General features: G+C 39.9%; 1 long non-coding RNA gene across 1 annotated transcript in view; it reads right to left on the bottom strand.

The window, feature by feature from the left end:
• Window positions 1-20,806, bottom strand: part of LOC133069007 (uncharacterized) — a 188,212-nt gene that overhangs the window by 25,118 nt on the left and 142,288 nt on the right. Inside the window, exons 7-8 of the long non-coding RNA XR_009695752.1 lie at window positions 5,927-5,961; window positions 2,780-2,835 (exon numbers count right to left, since the gene is read on the bottom strand). This is a non-coding gene — a long non-coding RNA (uncharacterized LOC133069007). The remainder of the gene's footprint in view (window positions 1-2,779; window positions 2,836-5,926; window positions 5,962-20,806) is intronic.

Here is a 20,806-nt window from a genome sequence, read left to right as displayed (position 1 = left end):
TGTGTGTGTGTGTGTGTGTGTTTGGAACATAATAGACTCAAAAGAAAAAGTACTGAAGGAATAAGTTAGGCATAAACCAATCGTAAAACCCTCGCAGACAGGGTGAGAGGATATTAAGGGTGTTGGGGAAAGAGAGAGAGTGAGGGCACTATGAGGTTAGAAAACCTCAGTGCCCAGCCAGCTCCACGCTTGAGCGAGTGGTTTACTGTCTCATCCTATCTCTGTTCACATTCGCTGGTCTCCTCATTTCTGAGCCTGAATCTGACAGTGGAGACATACATGGCACCCTAGCAATTCCACCACTCCTCTCCCCAGCCAATGCCTATTAAGCCAAGGCTGCAGAGGCCCGCACAGAAGAGCACTTCTCCTTCCGACTTTGCTTTGTTGCCTGCTGAAGTACCACAAGTTAGAGATGTTAATATTCACACGTTCCAGTCATTTCTGGAGTACTGAATACTCGCTATGAAGTATTCAAGGCCCTAGTTTCTAGGGAGACAAAAATAAACAGGGAGGACAGATCACCTGCCTCTTTGGAAAGCACAGCTCAGCGGTGGAGAGAGGACTAAACAAGGCCAAGGATACTTTCTACCAAAGGGAAAGGATGGGGTTCATAGAAGGATATGGTGGAGAGCTCAAAGTGGGGAGGAAGCTCCTGGAAGGTTTAAGCAACAAAGTAACAAAATTAAAATTTTCCTTTAGAAAGATGTCTGAAGTGTTGAAATACCTTGGAAATGAACAAAACTTCCACTTTTAAAGGTCCTTTATGTATGATCGGATAAATGTAGGAATGTTCACCCAAATATTCTATATCATCTATCTCCTTTCCACATATAAGTTATAAGCATCTTTAGGGCAAGAAAGTTTCCTTTCACAGAGTAGTGGGACATACACAGTAAACTTATTTTAAATGCTTGTAATGTCTAATCCAAATCCAGAAAATACAATACACAGAAGATGTGTCTGCGTGCCTTCTGTAAGCAATAAGTAATTTCATCATAAACCCTAAAAGCGGCTACAAATATGATTGACATGATTATAAGCACACTGATTTTGTAAGACTTTCATGTTTCATATGCCATGAAATTTAAAAATTATGTCAAAGTTTCACTAAAAATCTGTAGTCAGTTCTTTAAAAATATCACCCAACCTCCCTCTCGCCTATTCCCTTGGTCTGCACCAGAGGAGGGTGGGTTCGTGGATAGGAAATCAACTAACACTCTTCTCATAGATTAAACTTACAATAACCTCTCCTGCTCATCGTCAAGTGGGACTCCCTGTGGGACCCACATATGTATTTTAGAATGAGAGCAACTTCCTCCCTAGCTCTCCATATTAAAATTCATATCATTGGGGGGGATTTTTACCTCTAAAATTTCACTGTAAATGTCTAAATATGGGAAGAAGTGAAACAGCACCTGGTGGAAAAATCAAGGCTTTCTGCTAATTAGCGTCTCCACAATCCCCTCAGGGAAGGGGGGTGGCCAATTAAGTTTAATTGCTGAGCACCAGGCGTGGAGTCTGGCTCCTCCGGAGTTCACAGTTGTAGCTGAAGGGACATCTATCTCCCAGAGCAGTGTTTCAGCCCCAAACTGACCTCCGTGACACTTTACCCTTACACACTCAAGCCGAAAAAGGGCAGACCCATCTTTAGAATGTGGCTGTATTATTTAGGATTGATTTTCAATTAAATTTCTTTTCTAAATGTTAAGTATTCCCTGGTCTTTGCTACTTATTTGGTTCACGATAAGATTAATGCTGGAGAAAAACACACCTGTAGGTAAAAGTGAGTGCAAAACTTTCATTAAAAAACTCAAAACACACAATTCCATAAAGTTCAGAATGCACTACATATATAGAGAGAGATTTAAATTTTATAGAAAAGTTACTCCCTGCCTCTAATTCAGAAAATATTTCAAAAGCTGTCAACTATAGCAATCTCGAATAACCTGAAGATGAGTGTATTTTATATCCTCGTCTTTGTAGGGTTGGGTTTTCTGCTACTATTCCTTCTCTAATGCTTTTTTCTGGGATCCCGGTAACTACGATTTTCAACGTATATTCTCCATCTGACATTGACAGGAGTGAAATTGAAAATCCATGCCTGATACACTCTCTTTTCAGATTTATTTTTATAATTGAGTGAGTTGCTATGCCACCTAGTCACCTTGACAGTTTTCTGCAGTGCCGAGAACACACCCTTTCCCTCTGACACTCCTGTCCTAACTCAGATGCCATGATCTGCGTAGAAAATGAACGAATCCTGAATGACATTCCAGGCCTTCTGCAAGCATCTCGGCATCCACGTTGCTGCTGGAGTGTTAGTAATTTCCACTCTGCATTCATTAGTCAGAGAAAAAGCAAAGAGGATTTATGGGAAATGATGGAATCTGGAGACTATTTTCTTTTTCTCTCAGGTCATTTCTTGATACCCTTTTTCTTTAGCTCTAGGAACACAAATAGTAGGCAAGAAATTCTCTAAAACATAATTAAATAATTATCATCTTGTAAGAAAAATATTGCACATGAATTGAGACAAGAATATGTAATATGTAATCTAGATATATGTAATCAAGAGAAATACAGAAAAAGACAAGCAGTAATGCCCAGACAGGCAGGAAGAATGAAAAAGGGAAGAGGTCAGAAAAGTGAAGGGCAATTATGTAAGTATTAAATACTATACCAGTGATGACTATAAAGAATGCAATGGAGTTTACTGTGCGTTCTTTTGATACAAGCGCCATCACCATCTAGTCACATGTCACTTTCACATATGCTGTACCTTGGCAGTTTTCTCGATGATGGTCAATTGGTCCTAGGGTTTCTGACTCTCCAAAACTGTGTGAGTGTGTAAAAAAAGAAAGGTCAGCAAAAAAGGAAGTGACATCATGGAAACTATTTTAAAACAAATCTTTTAAGCTTCAGTTTAATTGAATAAATAATATTATAAGTAAATTCAAGGGACAATTGGGAAAAGAGGTTTAAAAACAGATATATATATATATATCTATATAGATATATATATATAATTTTTGCCGAAATGAGTCATGTGAGACAGCTTCAAGAATATTGAGCAAATTTACAGAGAAGAAAGCTAAGTATTTTTCAGAACCTCAGTCAGATGTGTTCATTTGCTAGGGTTGCTATAACAAAGTATAGCAAATTATAGTTGCTATAACAAAGCCATTCACAAAATGGATGGCTTAAATGATACAAATTTATTGTCTTATAGGTCTGGAGCCTAGAATTTTGAAATCAAGACATGGGACTGTTAGTTCTTTTTAGATCCAAGAGGAACACTGTTCCAGGTATCTGTCACTGAAGATGGCCATCTTCATGTTCTTGAGGCATTCTTCCTGGATATGTGCATGCTAAGTTGCTTTAATTGTGTACGACTCTTTGAACTCTAAGGACTGTAGCCCACCAGGCTTCTCTGTCCATGGGATTCTCCAGGCAAGACTACTGGAGTGGGTTGCCATTTTCTTCCTCCAGAGAATCTTCCCAACGTGGGGATCGAACCCAAGTCTCTTATGTCTCCTGAAATGGCAGGTGGGCTCCTTACCACTAGCGCCACTTGGGAAGCCCTCCTGCATATGTGGCATGTATCTAAATTTCCGCTTGTTATAAAGACATAAGTCTCTTAGATCAGGAACCCACTCTACTCCATCATGACTTTATCTTAACTAATCATATCTGCAATGATCCTATTTCCAAAAAAGTTCACATTCTGAGGTATTTGGGGTTAGGACTTCAACCCAGGAAATTTGGGCAGCACATAATACAACTTGTAATGGGTAGGAACCTCTTTGAAAGAGAAAAATATGCTAGCAGATAGCCCACATTGACTATTTTTATTTTGATGTTACCTGGTTGAGTAACAAAAGGCACATATTTATTATACCTCACATAACACTAAGCAAACAAAATTTAAAATTATATACAAACAATATAAATTTAAATTAACATTTTTTGTTATTTATTCACTTTTTTAAATTATTGTGACATAAATGTCATTCTGTTGAATTCAAATCATATTTAGAATGTGAATGTGCTTTTGGCAGCTACAGTATTAGTTTTTTTGGATTTCAATATGGGTTACAAGTGATTCCATCCCCCCCCCCCCCTCGTTTTCTCTGTTCAGTGCTCTGTGGTAACCTAAGTGGGAAGGAAATCCAAAAAACAGGACGTATATGTACATATGGCTGTTTCACTTTGCCGTGCCTCAGGAATAGCACATTGAGTAAACTCCAGGAGTTGGTGATGGGCAGGGAGACCTGGCGTGCTGCGATTCATGGGGTCGCAAAGAGTCGGACTCGACTGAGCGACTGAACTGAACTGAACTGATGAAAGCCACTCTACTCCAATAAAAATTAAAAAACAACAGCAACACGGAAACCCAGCAAATCTTGGATATTTGGGGGCCATGGAGAACAGCAGCACGTGTAGTGCCACAGAGAAACACCAGAGGGAGCAAGATATCACAAACTCCTGAAAAGGAAACCATCACATACCTCTCCCTGGGAAAAGGACACACACAATTCCAGAGATGACCCATACCGATAAAAGGTTTGAGAGGTCCCCAGAGGCTTTACCCAAACTAATTGGTGAAGGCCTTCCCCTATATGAGGCCAGGCTGTATAATGACTGGTGAAAGTGTCTATGTTTTTTTCCAATCATGACAAATAATAATAAGGTATATGAAGAAATAGGGAAACTTGGCCCAACTAAAGGAACAAATTCTCCAGAAAATGACACTAAAGAGATGGAGATCTATGAATTGCCTGACAAAGAATTCAAAATAATCATCTTATGGAAGTCAAGTACTTCAAGACAACACAGATAGACAACTGGATGAAATCAGTAAAATAGTGCATGTAAAAAATGAGAACATTAGGCGATAAGACACTCTTAAAGAGAACTAAACAGACATACCAGAGCTTAAGAATTCAGTAAGTGGATTGAAAAATTCACTAAAAAGAATTAACAGGAGAGTCAATCAAGCAGATGAATCCGTGAACTTGAAGGCAAGTCCACATGCTACATCATGGATGAAGCATGAGGATATGAGAAGTCAAAAATGGTCAAATACTCAGAGACAGAAAGTAGATGGTGGCTTCTAGGAGCTGGGGGGAGGTGGAGAAGGGGAGTGGTCAATGAACAGTTTCAATTGTATAAGATAAAGAAGTGCTAGAGATATGTAACACAAAAATGCACATTTGGTTAATCTGCACACTTAAAAATGGTTAAGATGGCAAATTTTATGTGTTTCTGATAATAATAATAAAGCAGAGAGGAGCCCTGGAATGGCCTAACTGTACTCAGTTATAGCACAGTTATTCAGATGATTTAGACACAACTTAGTGACTAAACAACAATTCAGGTGATCCAGAAGGTGTTCACATTATTTTTTAGGTGTCTTTGTAAATGAAATTTTAAAAAAGTAAACTTTCCTTATGAGGAGACAGAGTCTTTCCTAGGATATGTCCAGAATGGGGCAGCTGGGATGGGGGAGTGTGGAGGACACAGAAGGGGACATTTTCATACCATAATTTGAGAAACCCAGTATGTGTGATTAATTCGGACCTCATACATGAAAGAGTGGGCTCCCTTGGTGGTTCAGACAGTAAAGAATCTGCCCACGATGCAGGAGACCCAGGTTCAATCCCTGGGTTGGGGAGATCCCCTGGTGAAGGGAACAGCTACCCACTCCAATATACTTGCGTGGAGAATACATGGACAGAGTAGCCTGGTAGGCTACAGTCCACGGGGTTGCAAAGAGTTGGACACAACCTAGTGACTTACACACACACACACACACACACACATATGAAAGAGTACGGCTTTCGACACCACTTAGCTGTCCTTTCAGATGCCAAATTGCCAGGAAGAGGAGAAACACAGGGTGCTAGCACCCATAGTCAACCCTTACCCTGACTGTAGCCTTCGGTGAATTCTAACACGTTTCTGAAAAATAATAAGAAATTTAAATTTTAATGAACTTTGTTGTAAATGGGAACTACAAAGAACAAAACAATAAATTGGATTGCTCTCAGATTAAATCTTCACCAAGATCTAAAACTTTCTAAACATTAAGCTGGTAATAGTTTCTGAGTTTCACTTTCTTTCGTTTCTGCTCATTATTTTGAACTATACTAAATGTCAGTACACTTGCTTCCTAATTTCCGTAATTATGGAATTTTATATTCTATAATTTCATGTTAATTGAAATTAAAAGTGTGAAGCAATCTTCTCTTTATCACAAAAAAAAAATAAACCACCACATCCATTCCATACAGTTATCATAGCACTATCATTTCACCACCAAACTGTGCAGAGCAGACATTGTTCACTTCCTTTATGTACATCTTATCAAGTCCAAGGCCCTATTCTTTACTGTAACTGCTATTATAGAAAAGTATAGTATCAAATATTATTCCTGTGCTGAGGAGATCTGATTGATCAGTTCAACAATGCAGAAATCATTCAAGTCAGATATTCACTAAATATTAGCCATGCAACAAGATACCTTGTAACTGTAATTCAATAATTTAATTAAAATAACCGTATGAAATGAAATAGTGGTCACAGACTTGGAAATAATTGAACATTAAAGATTTAATAGCCATCTAAAGGATAAGCGTCTTTATTGCACATTTGGCAGGTAAGTGAAGACAATAACATTCCCAGCTAATGCTCAAATATGAGCATTATTAGCGCTTGGATATTTGCAAAGATGGCTCAGATAATTGCCGTAAACCATTGAGAGGACATACTGTTGAGCATTCACGTACTTGACCCCAAGCATTTAGAAACAAGTTCTGCTCTTTGAAAGTGTAACTGGCTAGGATTGAGGCCATCTGTAAGTAAAGTACAAGTGTGCCACTTGAAGATTAAAGTACAGGTCTATGCACTGTTGTAGATTAATACTGGTAACCCGTTTCATGAGAAAGCTTAATATAATAGAACTTTGAATAATTTTAAGGTTCAATTAGTACTGACAAAACTGCAAAGTTGGCAAAATTACAAATAATGCAAATTTACAGTTGACCCTTGAACAGCATTGGTTTGAACTGCCCCCGTCCACTTATATGTGGACTTTTAAAAATAAACATAGAGTCCACCCAAGGCAGGAGATAGAAGGGCCCAGGGTTAGCACACAGGGTACCTGTGGACTGATACTCCAATGTGAAGAAAGCAGGAGCAAGATAGAAGCTGAGCCTTGCCGTGATTAAAGATAAGCGACATATTTCTCATTCTTGAGATGGAGGAGACCTTCCTGACCATAAAGTACATTGGAGGTAGGAAGAAGGGTGGTATCGAGTTACACACAGACCTCTTCACTGGAGTCTATCTTGGCTAAGAGACAGCCATGCACACAGGGGAGTACCCCGAGATTAACCAAATACAAAAAAAAAACAGGAAGAAAAAAAAAAAACAAATACAGATTCAGAAGCAGGCAAAGCAAGATGACTGGCCAAAGGAAACCCAGAAGAAATGCCCCATGAAAGGAATTTAAACTACCAGGAGGTAGTGAATATTGGATGTTTCTTAATTTATCTTCTATATATAGAATTAATAAGATATGATTATGTGATACTTTGGCCACCTGATGCGAACAGCCAACTTACTGGAAAAGACCCTGATGCTGGGAAAGGTTGAAGGCAGGAGGAGAAGGGGATGACAGAGGACGAGATGGTTGGATGGCATCACCGACTCAAAGGACATCAGTCTGAGCAAGCTCTGGGAGATGGTGGAGGACAGGGAAGCCTGGCATGCTGCAGTCCATGGGGTTGCAAAGAGTCGGACACAACTTATCGACTGAACTACAGCAGCAATATACAGAATTAATAAGATATGATTATTTGAATCAGATGTTCTTGGAAGTCAAAGAGTTGAAATTTTAGAGAATAAAGAAAGACACTCATTCCAGGTAAACAGCTCTCCTCAAGCCTTGTTCCATTTCAGGACCCCAGCAGATTTCCACTGGACTTCCAGAAACTGTCAGTGAGTGTCTTGGGCCCCATGAGGGGCCTATAGCTTCCCTGGGCAGCTTCCATGTGTCTTTCGGAAAAGAAAGAGGTCATCACACTATTATTCTCTTTTTATCCAGCAGTACTGTCTTCTCAGTGGACAGGAGGCAATTTATAGCTCCACACTTTCATTAAGAGCCCTATTCAGAAACCTGAATTCACAAGTATCATGTTCTTAATTTGCTCTTTATTGACTGTAACTTCCAGCTGCTTTCATTCCACACTGACTGCTCCTTATCGAGGAAAACTTAAATTGGGTCTCTGGACAGGCTAAGGCAAACTGAGCCAGAGGGAGGAGGAGGAGGAGGAGCAAAAGAAGGAACAGAAGACAAAGAAGGAGGACAAAGTGAAGGAGGAGGAACAGGAAGAGGAAGAAAAGGAGAAGCAGTAAGCAGTCGTTAACCCGCATCTGAGAGAAAAAGACCTCAGAATACCCTGAGGAAATCAGAACCACCTGCACCCAGGAGGGGCTTCCCCACACGTAGAAAATGCAAACGTAACCCCCAATCCATCTTGCGCTACACGCATATTCATCCAACGAATATTTACTGAGCACCTTTATTTAAGCACCAGAGTAGGTAGAGGAGACACAGAACCGATTAACCAAACTCTGCTCACAAGCAGTTTGCATTCTAGTGGGGCAAAAACAGTCCATCGATAAATACAAGAAAATATAAGACAGTAATACTGGCTAGGGGAAAGTGAAGTAGGGTGGTTGGAAAAATTTTATATAATTTTTATATAAACTTTTTTTAATTTTTATTTTCAGATTTTTAAAAATAATTTTCTTAGCAGATTTGATGCTCAGAGAAGACCTAACAGAGGTGGAGATATTTAAGCTAAGACCACAAGAAACAGGCACACATTTATTTGAAGATCAAGAGAGCATCTATGATGAAAACCCCTAAGGCAAAGGATCTGACTGTAGGAGGAATGAACACACCTGTGGGCTAATGTGCCAGGGATGAAGCAGGGAGCAGAAGATCGGGGTGAGGGGGGCGGGGGCATGGAAGGGCTTCAGGGATGGAAGGGGTCTTGGCGCAAGGGTTACTGGGGAGCAGGTCTGGACAGCCAGCTCCTGGGGTGCTGGGTCCTTGGGAGACCCAGAGAAATAATGGTAACCACAGCCATTAATTGGTCAGGTGAACTTCGTGCTGTATAATACAAGTGATTCTGCCAAACCTGCAATGACCCAGCAATCTACACCGACTCCCATTTTACAGTGTGAACATGGAAACTGGGAGAGGGCTCACCAACACCTCATACCAAGTCACTGGCAGACTTGGGATCTGCGATATTTTGCGACTTTCCTAGGCGGATTCCGTGGTGCACGGCTGAGCTGGGCCGCGGCGGTGTGTCCTGCTTCCCTAGTTCTCTCTGCTCCTTCTCTCCACGACCCGGAGAGGAGCCCCCACCCGGGCTCGCCTCTGCCCTCCTCTCTGACCCAGCTCTGTCCCAGGATGTCCTCGTCACACGTGGACTTGACACTCGGTGGGTGTTGTCTGCACCTCCAGTTGTTGGAGCAGATCCCGCCCCAGAGAGCCGTCCTCAGAGAGGCCATTGTTGACCAGCTTACTCTTTGAAATTCACTCCCTAACCATTAATCATTCATGGATCACAGCCTTGTCCTGACAGAGGAATTTACATAACTCAAAGAAGCTGTGGACCACGCTAGGCAGGGCCACCCAAGACGGATGGGTCGTAGTGAAGTTCTGACAAATCGTGGCCCGCTGGAGGAGGACACTGGGAACCCACTCCAGTATTCTTGCTGTGAGAACCCCATGAACAGTATGAGAAGGCAAAAAGCTATGACACTGGAAGATGACCCACCCAGGTCAGAAGGTGTCCAATATGCAGCTGAGATGAGGTGGTTAGATAGCATCACTGACTCAATGGACATACATTTGAGCCAACACCAGGGGATCATGGAGGACAGAGGAGCCTGGCGTGCTGTAGTCCAAAGGGTTTCAAAGAGTCAGACCTGACTTAGTGACTGAACAACATCATTAATCTACAGCTATCAAAGGGAGTAGGAGCTTGGAATATAGGTGCATTTTTAGTGTCACCTAAATGTAGAGCATTTAAGATTTCTTATATAGATATAGTAAAAATATATATATACATGAACCAGGACATTTAACTAATTAAAACCTCCCAACTCCCTAGTTTACTGGAAAGCCTTTCAGTTGCATTAACTTATCCTGCCCATTAGTCCACTTAACCAACTCACAACTGCCTTACTGAATAAACACAGAAAATGTAGCTTAGTTAAGTGCCACAGGGGCACAGGGTAAGTATCACAGGATGCTACAGTCCATGGGGTCACAAAAAGTCGGACACAACTGAGCGACTGAAGTGCCACAGGACACAATAAAGGCAAGACTGTAACTTGTCACATTAGAGTTCAAAAACACTGCAGTGTAACTTTCAAACTGCGAGAGTTTCTTTAAAAGCCGAAGCAAGTTTATTAAAGTGAACTCATACTTGTGATGAGTCTGTAAAAGAAAAAATAAATTGCTCTATTCTCCTCTGAACAGGAAAAACTCATTTTATATAAGGAACATTCCACGGATTTTTATTTAACCACACGCGTTTGACTGTGTCTGAAGTACTTCAGCACCTCTTGGTATGTCATCATTCTGCACTCATTTAGAATTCAGTGAAACATCACAGAGCATAATATATTCATTTGGTAACCATTTGGATGTCACATTTATTTCTATAGGTGTTCAATTGTAATTCGATATTACTGGGCACTCAGGAAAAGTGTTAGCCTTAATTTCTAGATTTGCCCACTGTTAGAATTCATCCTCTGCATCTAAATCAGCATATTTGCATGTACAATATATTCTTGATCTGAGCTTTATGTTTTAAAAAACCTCTTTTTCCTGATTATCACGTTTAAATGCAAATTGTTTGACACACGGCAAGTCTACACAGTTGTGAAACAATCTTATAAAGCATGAGAGTCCAGAGGTTAGCTATACCTGCCAAAGTTATATGAGGCTGTGTTATTTTCTTATTAAAAAGGCACACTGCGACAAAATATCAGAAGCATATTTTGTCAAATTTTCCCCCAAAGCAAAACCCAACCAGGCCATGTTAAAATAGAAATGTTGCTGTTGTTGTTCCGTCGCTAAGTTGTGTCCTACTCTTTGGGACCCCATGGACTGCAGCACACCTGGCTTCCCTGTTATTCACAATCTCCCAGAGTTTGCTCAAATTCATGTCCGCTGAGTTGGTGATGCCATCCAACCATTTGACCTTCTGTCATCCCCTTCTCCTCCTGCCCTCAACCTTTCCCAGCATCAGGGGCTTTTCCAATAAGTCAGCTCTTCACATCATGTGGCCAAAGTATTGGAGCTTCAGCTTCAGCATCAGTCCCAGGGTTGATTTCCTTTAGGATTGACTGGTATGATCTCCTCGCTGTCCAAGGGACTCTCCAGAGTCTTCTCCAACACCACAGTTCTAAAGCATCAATTCTTTGGTGTTCAGCCTTCTTTATGGTTCGATTCTCACATCCATACATGACTACTGGAAAAACTATAGTTTTGACTATATTGACATTTGTTGGCAATCTCTGTCTCTGCTTTTTAATACGTTGTCTAGATTTGTCATAGCTTTCCTTCCAAGGAGAAAGCATCTTTTAATCTAATGGCTGCAGCCACCATTTGTGGTGATTTTGGAGCCCCAGAAAACAAAATCTGCCACTGATTCCACTCTTTCTCCTTCTGTTTGTCATGAAGTGATGGGACCAGATGCCATGATCTTATTTTTTTTGAATGTTGAGTTTTAAGCCAGCATTTTCACTCTCCTCTTTCATCCTCATCAAGAGTCTCTTTAATTCCTCTTCACTTTCTGTCATTAGAGTGGTAACATCTGCATACCTGAGGTTGTTGATGTTTCTCCCAGCAATCTTGATTCTGGGCTTCCCTTGTGGTTCAGCTGGTAAAGAATCCACGTGGAATGTGGGAGACCTGGGTTCGATCCTTGGGTTGGGAAGATCCCCTGGAGAAGGGAAGGGTCACCCACTCCATTATTCTGGCCTGGAGAATTCCATGGACTGTATAGTCCATGGGGTCACAAAGAGTTGGACGTGACTGAGCAACTTTCACTTTCAGTCTTGATTCCAGTTTGTAATTCATCCAGCCTGGCATTTCAGACTTCATATAAGTTAAATAAGCAGGGTGACAACATACAGCCTTGACATACTCCTTTTCCAATTTTCAATCAGTACATTCCTCCAGGTCTAGTTCTGTTGTTTCTTGACCTGCATACAGGTTTCTCAGGAGGCAGGTAAGGTGGTCTGGTATTTCCATTTCTTTAAGAATTGTCCACAGTTTGTTGTAATCCAGACAGTCAAAGGCTTTAGCATAGTCAATGAAGCAGAAGTAGATGTTTTTTGGGAATTCACCTTACATATCATGGGTTTTGAGGAAAGTTATCCCATGCATGGGGCTTCCCAGGTGGCTCAGTGGTAAAGGATTTGCTGCCAAACAGAAGACAGGGGTTTGATCTCTGGGTCAGGGAAATTCCCTGGAGAAGGAAATGGCAACCCATTCCAAAATTCTTGCCTGAGAAATCCCATGGTCAGAGGAGCCTATTGGGCTAGAGTCCTTAGGGTCGCAAAGAGTCAGACACGACTTAGGACTAAACAACAACAACAGTCCCTCAGAGTGTGACCTCCTCACGTTTGAGCAAAGGGAGCTGAATCATAACACAGGGGTCAGGACATCATTTTGGAAGTGGTTGGATGCTTCTGAGGTTTAACTGCCAGCACGAGAACTGAAAAGTGGGAGTGAGAAAGTTATGGATGGAAAATGTTCCAGCTCTAAGGACAGATATAAAGATAAAGATACTAAATTACAGTTATGATCTGCTGAACTAAGTCTCCAGGGTCACTATAAAATACAAATATGTGTGCATGTGATAATTTTCCATTATTCATCATGTAGCAATACTAAATCATAATAATACATCTTATTGAAAACTAAAACCATTTACATGAGCTAAACTCAATATATTTATAAAAATGAGAATATAAATGTGTGTATTTTATATAGGCTAGAATTGTTTATTATTGGTTATGTAGCAGGATTATTCTTAATTATAGCATTATTAAATATAACTAAGATCTAAAATACATTTAAAAATAAGATCTCCTTCCTTAAAAAACTGGAAATAGAACTGCCATATGACCCAGCAATCCCACTCCTGGGCATACACACCGAGGAAACCAGATCTGAAAGAGACACGTGCACCCCAATGTTCATCGCAGCACTGTTTATAATAGCCAGGACATGGAAGCAACCTAGATGCCCATCAGCAGACGAATGGATAAGGAAGCTGTGGTACATATACACCACGGAATAATACTCAGCCATTAAAAAGAATTCATTTGAATCAGTTCTAATGAGATGGATGAAACTGGAGCCCATTATACAGAGTAAAGTAAGCCAGAAAGAAAAACACCAATACAGTATACGAACGCATATATATGGAATTTTTTAAAGATGGTAATGATAACCCTATATGCAAAACAGAAAAAGAGACACAGATGTACAGAACAGACTTTTGGACTCTGTGGTAGAAGGCGAGGGTGGGATGTTCAAAGAGAACAGCATTGAAACAAATATACTATCAAGGGTGAAACAGATCACCAGCCCAGGTTGGATGCATGAGACAAGTGCTCAGGGCTGGTGCACTGGGAAGACCCAGAGGGATGGGATGGAGAGGGAGGCGGGAGCGGGGATCGGGAAGGGGAACACATGTAAATCCATGGCTGATTCATGTCAATGTATGGCAAAAACCACTACAATATTGTAAAGTAATTAGCCTCCAACTAATAAAAATAAATGGAAAAAAAAATAAGATCTCCAAAATGATACCTCTTCACAGATATATAAGAGAATTTAAACACCATTTTACAGAAGACAAAGTAGAGATAGATTTTTGAATTTGTAATTTAGTGAGCTAATCATGAATAAAAAAGAGCTGACTCTTCTCCCACATTCTCCTGTGGATTTTAAATATATTTAAGTTGTCTACAATTCTCAAAGCCAATATATTCTCTACTGAGAAAACCCACTGGGAAGTAGAAAACTGTTGCCAAATTAATTTAATTGTTATTATCCTTGGCCTTGTAAAAGCTGAATCATCAATGAATGAATGAAAGAATGAACTGTAAACAAATATATGGATAAGTTATTACTTAGGTCCAGTTTGAGGTTCTGGTGGAGTCATCAACGCACACATAGAAGCACCCACGGTGTCCTGGGTCACCTTAGCTATTCCCCTTGAGGGACTGAGGGGGGAGTGACACCACGTTCTCTTAAGCGACTCGCATCTTAAAAATGAGAAGTGCTACTCCTGAGAATGGGTCTTAACCACAAAGAACTGAAGCGGCACAGCATCCATTTTAAATAGCATATGTCATATAGAAAAAAAGTGTGTGATAGTTTAGCATGTATAATTATATCAGCTGAGACAAAATATTTTTAAAAAGAAAATTTGATTTAACAGGGGTGGGAAGAGCGGACTTTTAAATAATCATGGATTCTTTTTTTCTGACTACTATTCCTAGCCCAAATGTCTGTTTTACCATATGTTTGCAGATCTTAATTTTAACTTTTTTAGACTGTAAATTCACCAAATGGTATACAGTTATCACAAGTTCACATCTTTTAATACATGAAAGAAAATTTTCATTTAAAAAGAGTACTTTCTGTTTCAAATTTTCCAATCAGAGACAGTCAAGATTCTACAACGCAGTTTTTCATTGGTTTTTCTTTTTTCTTTTTTTTTTTTTTGACAAACACCATCAATCCAAATTCTGAAGTTAAAGGAGAAAAAAATGGAATTTTTATGTCATAAAAAAGCTAGAGTTTGTTATTTAAGACATTTAAGTACCTCTGAATAACTAAATAAATGACCTATATGAAATAAAACATCCATTCTTATCTTTCAAACTGAATTTTTTTTTGTTTGACCCTGAGGTGGCAGTCATAACATATCAAATTTTCTAACTTTATCGAGTAGAATGCTGTTGGTCTTAGACGCTATTTAAAACCACAAAAACTTTCCTTCAGGTGATAGGAGAAATAGCATTTCTAGTATTAACTAGATATTAACCCTTTGCCTAATAAGATTAATTTGTTTTCCTTGGGTTTCATATCTATCCAGAATGATATCTTTTCGGAGGATTTCTGCTTTATCAGAGGTGGCAGACAAACATTTAATCACCCCCTCATCTCTGTTTCTTTCTCCTGACCTGTTTCCTAAGAGGGAAGACCTGGCTGCCGAGCAACAGACTACTCTGCCGAGCACACAGCACTCCACCTCCTTCACTTAGTAAAAGGCGGGCAGGGCAAAGCTAAGCTAACCAAGGCGTGGACTCCAGGAGGGGCTTGGCTTGGGGCTCCCTTCCCCAGCAAGGACAGCATTGTAGACAGTTGTGGAGTCCAGCAGCCATATAATTGCACAGCTACAAAATGTCAAATTCCTTTGTAAGAAGTTACTAAACTAGAGTGAACTAAATGTTTAAGTACTAAAAATAACCAGCCTAAGTCTCAGAACATGTAATAAATCAAAAAATACTGTTTAGTTTCAAGACAATAACTTCTGTTTTCTCATGGGGGTTAGATCAGAAAGCAGAGCAATATCTTTTTTGTGCAATTTATTTATTTATTAATCTATCTATATGTCTGTCTATATACTTATTTGTGTTGGATGGAATATTTTGACATATTAATAAATATACGTAATGAGTTTCACCTAAAGGCTATTCATTAGATTTTCCCTGGCTTCAACTGTACTGTCCTGTATTACATAGTAAATTTTAAATTGAAAATTGACTTAGTGTTCCAGAAATTAAGATATTTCTTGTTGCTTTCTGTGAACAAGAGTGGCCAATTCTGCATAACCTCTAAATTGTTTAAAATTTCAGCATATTTTTGTCATCAGATGTGAGTTCCCAACTCTTCAGTAAATTTGCTGCTCTGTCCAAACTTTTAAGCAAATCAATAAGAGTCAATAAACTTGTTTTTGCTCTATTTCAGGACTAAAATGAGGCACAATTTCATAAAAGATATGTTTAGTCTCTTTACTGAAAGTAAAAACTCTGAGGAAAACCTTAAATCAGCTAAACATTAATGATTTTTTTTAAAGTTATGAGAACCTTGCAAAGGTTATACATTTCCCCCAAATAATGCCCTTTGCAGCAACGTGGATGGACCTAGAAATTATCATGCTAAGTGAAGTGAATCGAAGACAGGTAACTATCATATGATGTATCACTTATACGTGGAATCCAAAAAAATGATCCAAATTCACTTACTTACAAAAATAGAAACAGACTCAGAGACATACAAAACAAATTATGGTTAACAAAGGGGTGGAGGGATATAGTAGGAGTTTGGTATTTACAGATATATCCTACTATATATAAAACTGAAAAATAACAAAGACCTGCTCCAGAGCACAGGGAACTAATGCTATTCAGCATTCTGGATAACCTATAATGGAAAGAATGTGAAAAATAATAGATGTATATATAACTGAGTCACTTTGCTGCACACCGGAAACTCATACAACACTGTAAATGAACTACACTCCAATAAAAATACAAATAAATAAAAAAAAAAAAATCAAAACTAAAAGTGCTGTATTAAAGTAAAAGGATGAATTATTTCCGCTAATATTTACTGAAGCGCAAAGCAATCCTCTAAATCACTGGATTCAACTTTGTTAGAAGCAGCCACAGTCTGGCACATACAGTCTAGTAAAGCTGGTGGACACACATTTCTTTCTTAAAAGCTTGTGTACCTAGTATGCTTCCTGCACTGTTTAGGTGCTGAGGATATAGCAGTAGACAGATGTTATCTTAACTCTCGGGAACTCACAACTGCAGCTGGACGATGCAAACAATGAGTGAAGACACTCATCTGTCAGCTGGTGAGCAGTTCCATGAACATAAGGAAGGAAGGAAGCAAAGTAAAAGGTGATGGTGACAGCAGGTGACAGTGCAGGTGGAGGAGAGGGACTGGTTTGCAAAGGTGATGCTCACTGCTATTAAGTAAAAGGCTTGACTCCACCTTTGATGATTGATCATGGATGGCGTTTAGGCCCCGGTTCTCCCCCTCTTCCCCCTACCCCACATCTGGGCAACCAATAAAAAGCCTGTGCTCTCCACCATTTAGGTCTCCACCAGTTTAGAGTCCAAACTTGCGAGCCCCCACCCTGCCTGGGAACTCTCACCTCACCTGCCCTCTAACCTCAAGAAAAATCAAAGCCATGTGCCTCCCCCAGCACCCAAGCCACTGGCAGCCCGCCCTGCATCCCGCAGAGATCCTCTTTCTACGAGTGGCACACCTCTTCACACCCTTGCAGTGTATGTGCGGTCCCATCAGTCTCAACACTCAGACCAGATTTTGGGGGGGAGGTGAATCCCACCCTCCTCAGGGCAACAGGACAGCAGTGACATGGAGTTTCCCGTGAGATCCAGGAACTGACAACCTTCAGAGAAACGACTGGACCACTGTACATGAATGATCCCATCAGTAACTGTTTAGTAGTTACTAGTGACACCTTCTGAAAAGCGAAACTATTAGTCATGTCCGAATCTTTGCGACCCCACAGGTTGGAGCCCACCAGGCTCCCCTGATCCGTGGAATTCTCCAAGCAAGAATACTGAAGTGGGGTGCCATTGCCTTCTCCAGGGGATCTTCCTGACCCAGGGATCAAATAGTTACCGAAACAGTACCATTAAACAAAAAGGACACAGATAGAAAGGTCTAGAATCTCAATTGAGAACAGATAGTGTGTCATAAACTCTACCTACATCTTCACATTTGTTGTAATTTCTTGTAAGCCCATTAAAGTTTTTGTAAAATAATACAAAGTAAATAAACAAATATACTGGCTTATTCGAGCAAAACATGCATATGAATATTCACCCCAGTGACAAGAGATTCCTGAGACAAGAGCACAAAATTGCAAACATTTATTCCAGATGCAAAACATCTTGCTCTAATCTAGGTGCTAATCTACCTTTAGGGCTTCCACAGGCTTGATCCCAGGGTCAGGAAGATCCTCTGGAGAAGGGCACAGCAACCCACTCCAGTATTCTTGCCTGGAGAATCCCATGGACAGAGGAGACTGGCAGACTACAATCCATGGGGTGGTAAAGAGTCAGACACTACCGAAGCAACCCAGCATGCACACAATTTACCTTTAGCTTTGCTCTATGAAGGGTGTAAATCTCCACATTACTGAGAAGGCCTGATGCCCCTTCCACTCCAAGTGCAGAGCGCTGTGCAGGTGCAGCGGGCCTGAGATTTCAGGAGGAAGATGGGAACCGGAGATGGGAGAGGGTGAGCTGGGGACCCAGGAGCATCGCGGCTCCAGCAACAGGTGGCCGTTCCATCCATGGGCACTCTTGGGGACAGAGCAAATATTGGAAACCTCAGTTCCCAAGTCTAAACATCAAGAGTATTTCCTGAGTAATTTCGCATTATATAAAACAAATTGACCTCTTTATCTCTAGAAGCTGCAAATTGCAGTTATTTCAAGAGAAGACACATAGGTGAATAGTTTGGCCTGAGGTAAGCATTTCAGGCATTTTGTTAAAGCAAAATCAAAGTTCTAAAACAAGAAATAATAGGAGAGAAAAGTGTGGCAGAGCCACTGGGAATTGCCCCTGATCCCTCATGTAATTGAACAGCCTGGATAAAAACCCAACCGCATATTACCTATCCTGCCACAACTGTCTAGGCACCCTTCAAAACAAAATGAATATTCCCTAATATTACTTCACCTTTTCCTGCCAGTGTTATTCTGATTTAACACTTTCAGTAATTTTCAGGCATCTTATCTGTATCCAGAGCTTTCTTAACTTCAAAACAAACTCTCAGCATTATGGTGTTCTAAAGAGGTTTGAATACTGAAAAGAATTATACCCTAAACCGTAACTATTTTCACATACAATAATTGCAAAAACAGGAATTCAGTAAAAAAAAAAAAAAAATTATGTTTACCTGCTTGATTTCACAAGATAAGTGTGAATTCATTTGTTTTTTCCTCCCATATTCAGAGTAAAAAGTACTCCCCAATTCTATCAATTCCAAAATAGTCTTAAAGAACCTAGAGACAGGACTTCCCTGGTGGGCCAGCGGTTCAGAAGCAGCCTGCCAATGCAGGGGACATGGGTTGATCCCTGGTTGGGAAAGATTCCACACGCCATGTGCAACCACTGCTGACGCCTGAGTGCCTGCAGCCCATGCTCTGCAACGAGAGAAGCCACTGCAATGAGAAGCCTGCACAAGCGTAACTAGGGAGTAGCCCCCACTTGCCGCAACTAGAGAAAAGGCACACAGCAATGAATATCCTGCAGAGCCAAAAATAAGTAAACAAATGAATATTTAAAAAAAAAAAAACCTAGAGACAGAGCATGCTTTGGGTTTCAGTTTTTTACTCTGTGACCTGAAAATAAGAAAAAGTTTCAGACTATGAACTCAGAATTTCTTATTTGAATCAAGACAGGCTGTTCCTATATCACTTCAAACTCCATTCATTTTGTTCTTTTTTTTTTTTTTTTTTTTTGGTCCAAGCAAGAAGAAAACAGCACAGTTAAAAACAATTAGTTTAAAATATGAAGTCGCATCAAGGAAAAACTACATGAAATCTCCCTCTTTCCTTTATCAGACTTGCTTAAATAACTGGAAGTACAAGGCAATTAAAAATCTAATTTGGAATGTTGACATCATGGGGAATTATCTCCTCCGCAGTGAAGCTGCTAAGATGCTTTGTCTTATTGTTCCATTTTAAAATCTGAAAATCCTGATGTGGGCTCTTATTTTTCACAATGCCTTTTTTATTGAATATTACTGTGCCTTTCAAAGAAATAATTAGAATATGGTGTTAAAACTTCAGTATGTCACTGTTATTTTGACCTTATGGAAGAGCTTGAATTTTTTTGCTTTCTTTGTTTCATATAAATATTATTCTCAACAGTGTGTAGTCTATTACTATATTATATAATCTCTCAAGAAATTTGGGGGGAAATTTTTAATTTGGGGAGAAATAAAAGATATGAATAAGAAAATTAAAGTAGGCAAGTACTTTCAGAGTTAAGAGTGGAAATTAGCCTCATGGTCGTTTTCAATTACAACTCCCTAGTCTTCTGAGCTTCATCTCCAGCTGAGCACCTGAGTCATCAGTAAACATGGAATAAATTATCATGAAGTTAGTCATGTCTGTGAAGTGATACATATAAATGTTTCTATAAAACTGTGAATACAAATATAAGAACAATAATCATTACTCTGACTTCTACTACTACTGCTATTATTACAAACTCAGTTATCTAATAATTTACACATCAGATGAGTTCTGGTCTGTTTGTATAAGACTGTCAAATACCAGTCTGAACAGAGTCTTTACAACAGAAAGCTCCCATAGTACCTACATGATACAGATACACCTAGAGTGAGAGCTCCACTTGGTGTTCAGTAATCATCTCAAGCAACTCTTACACACATTACATTATGACAAGAACACAAACAATGATCACAAATGACACCAAGAGGAAGATGTAGCACAAACAAGCACTCGTATCTGGGTGACCACCTCTTTCCAGCCAGGATGAACTCCTGACAGCAAGGGTCAATGAGTGAAGAATAGAAAACTCAGTCAATGGGGAGCTTAGGCCAACAAGTCTTCAAGGACTAGATCCTGCTCCTGTGGTTAGTCAGCGTGCTGAATTCCCACAAATTTCCTTTACC

Source organism: Dama dama, chromosome 14 (assembly GCF_033118175.1).
Source record: "Dama dama isolate Ldn47 chromosome 14, ASM3311817v1, whole genome shotgun sequence".
Lineage (NCBI taxonomy): Eukaryota > Metazoa > Chordata > Mammalia > Artiodactyla > Cervidae > Dama > Dama dama.
The sequence above is the reverse complement of the archived record's forward strand: the minus strand, read 5'-3'. Positions and strand labels throughout refer to the sequence as shown.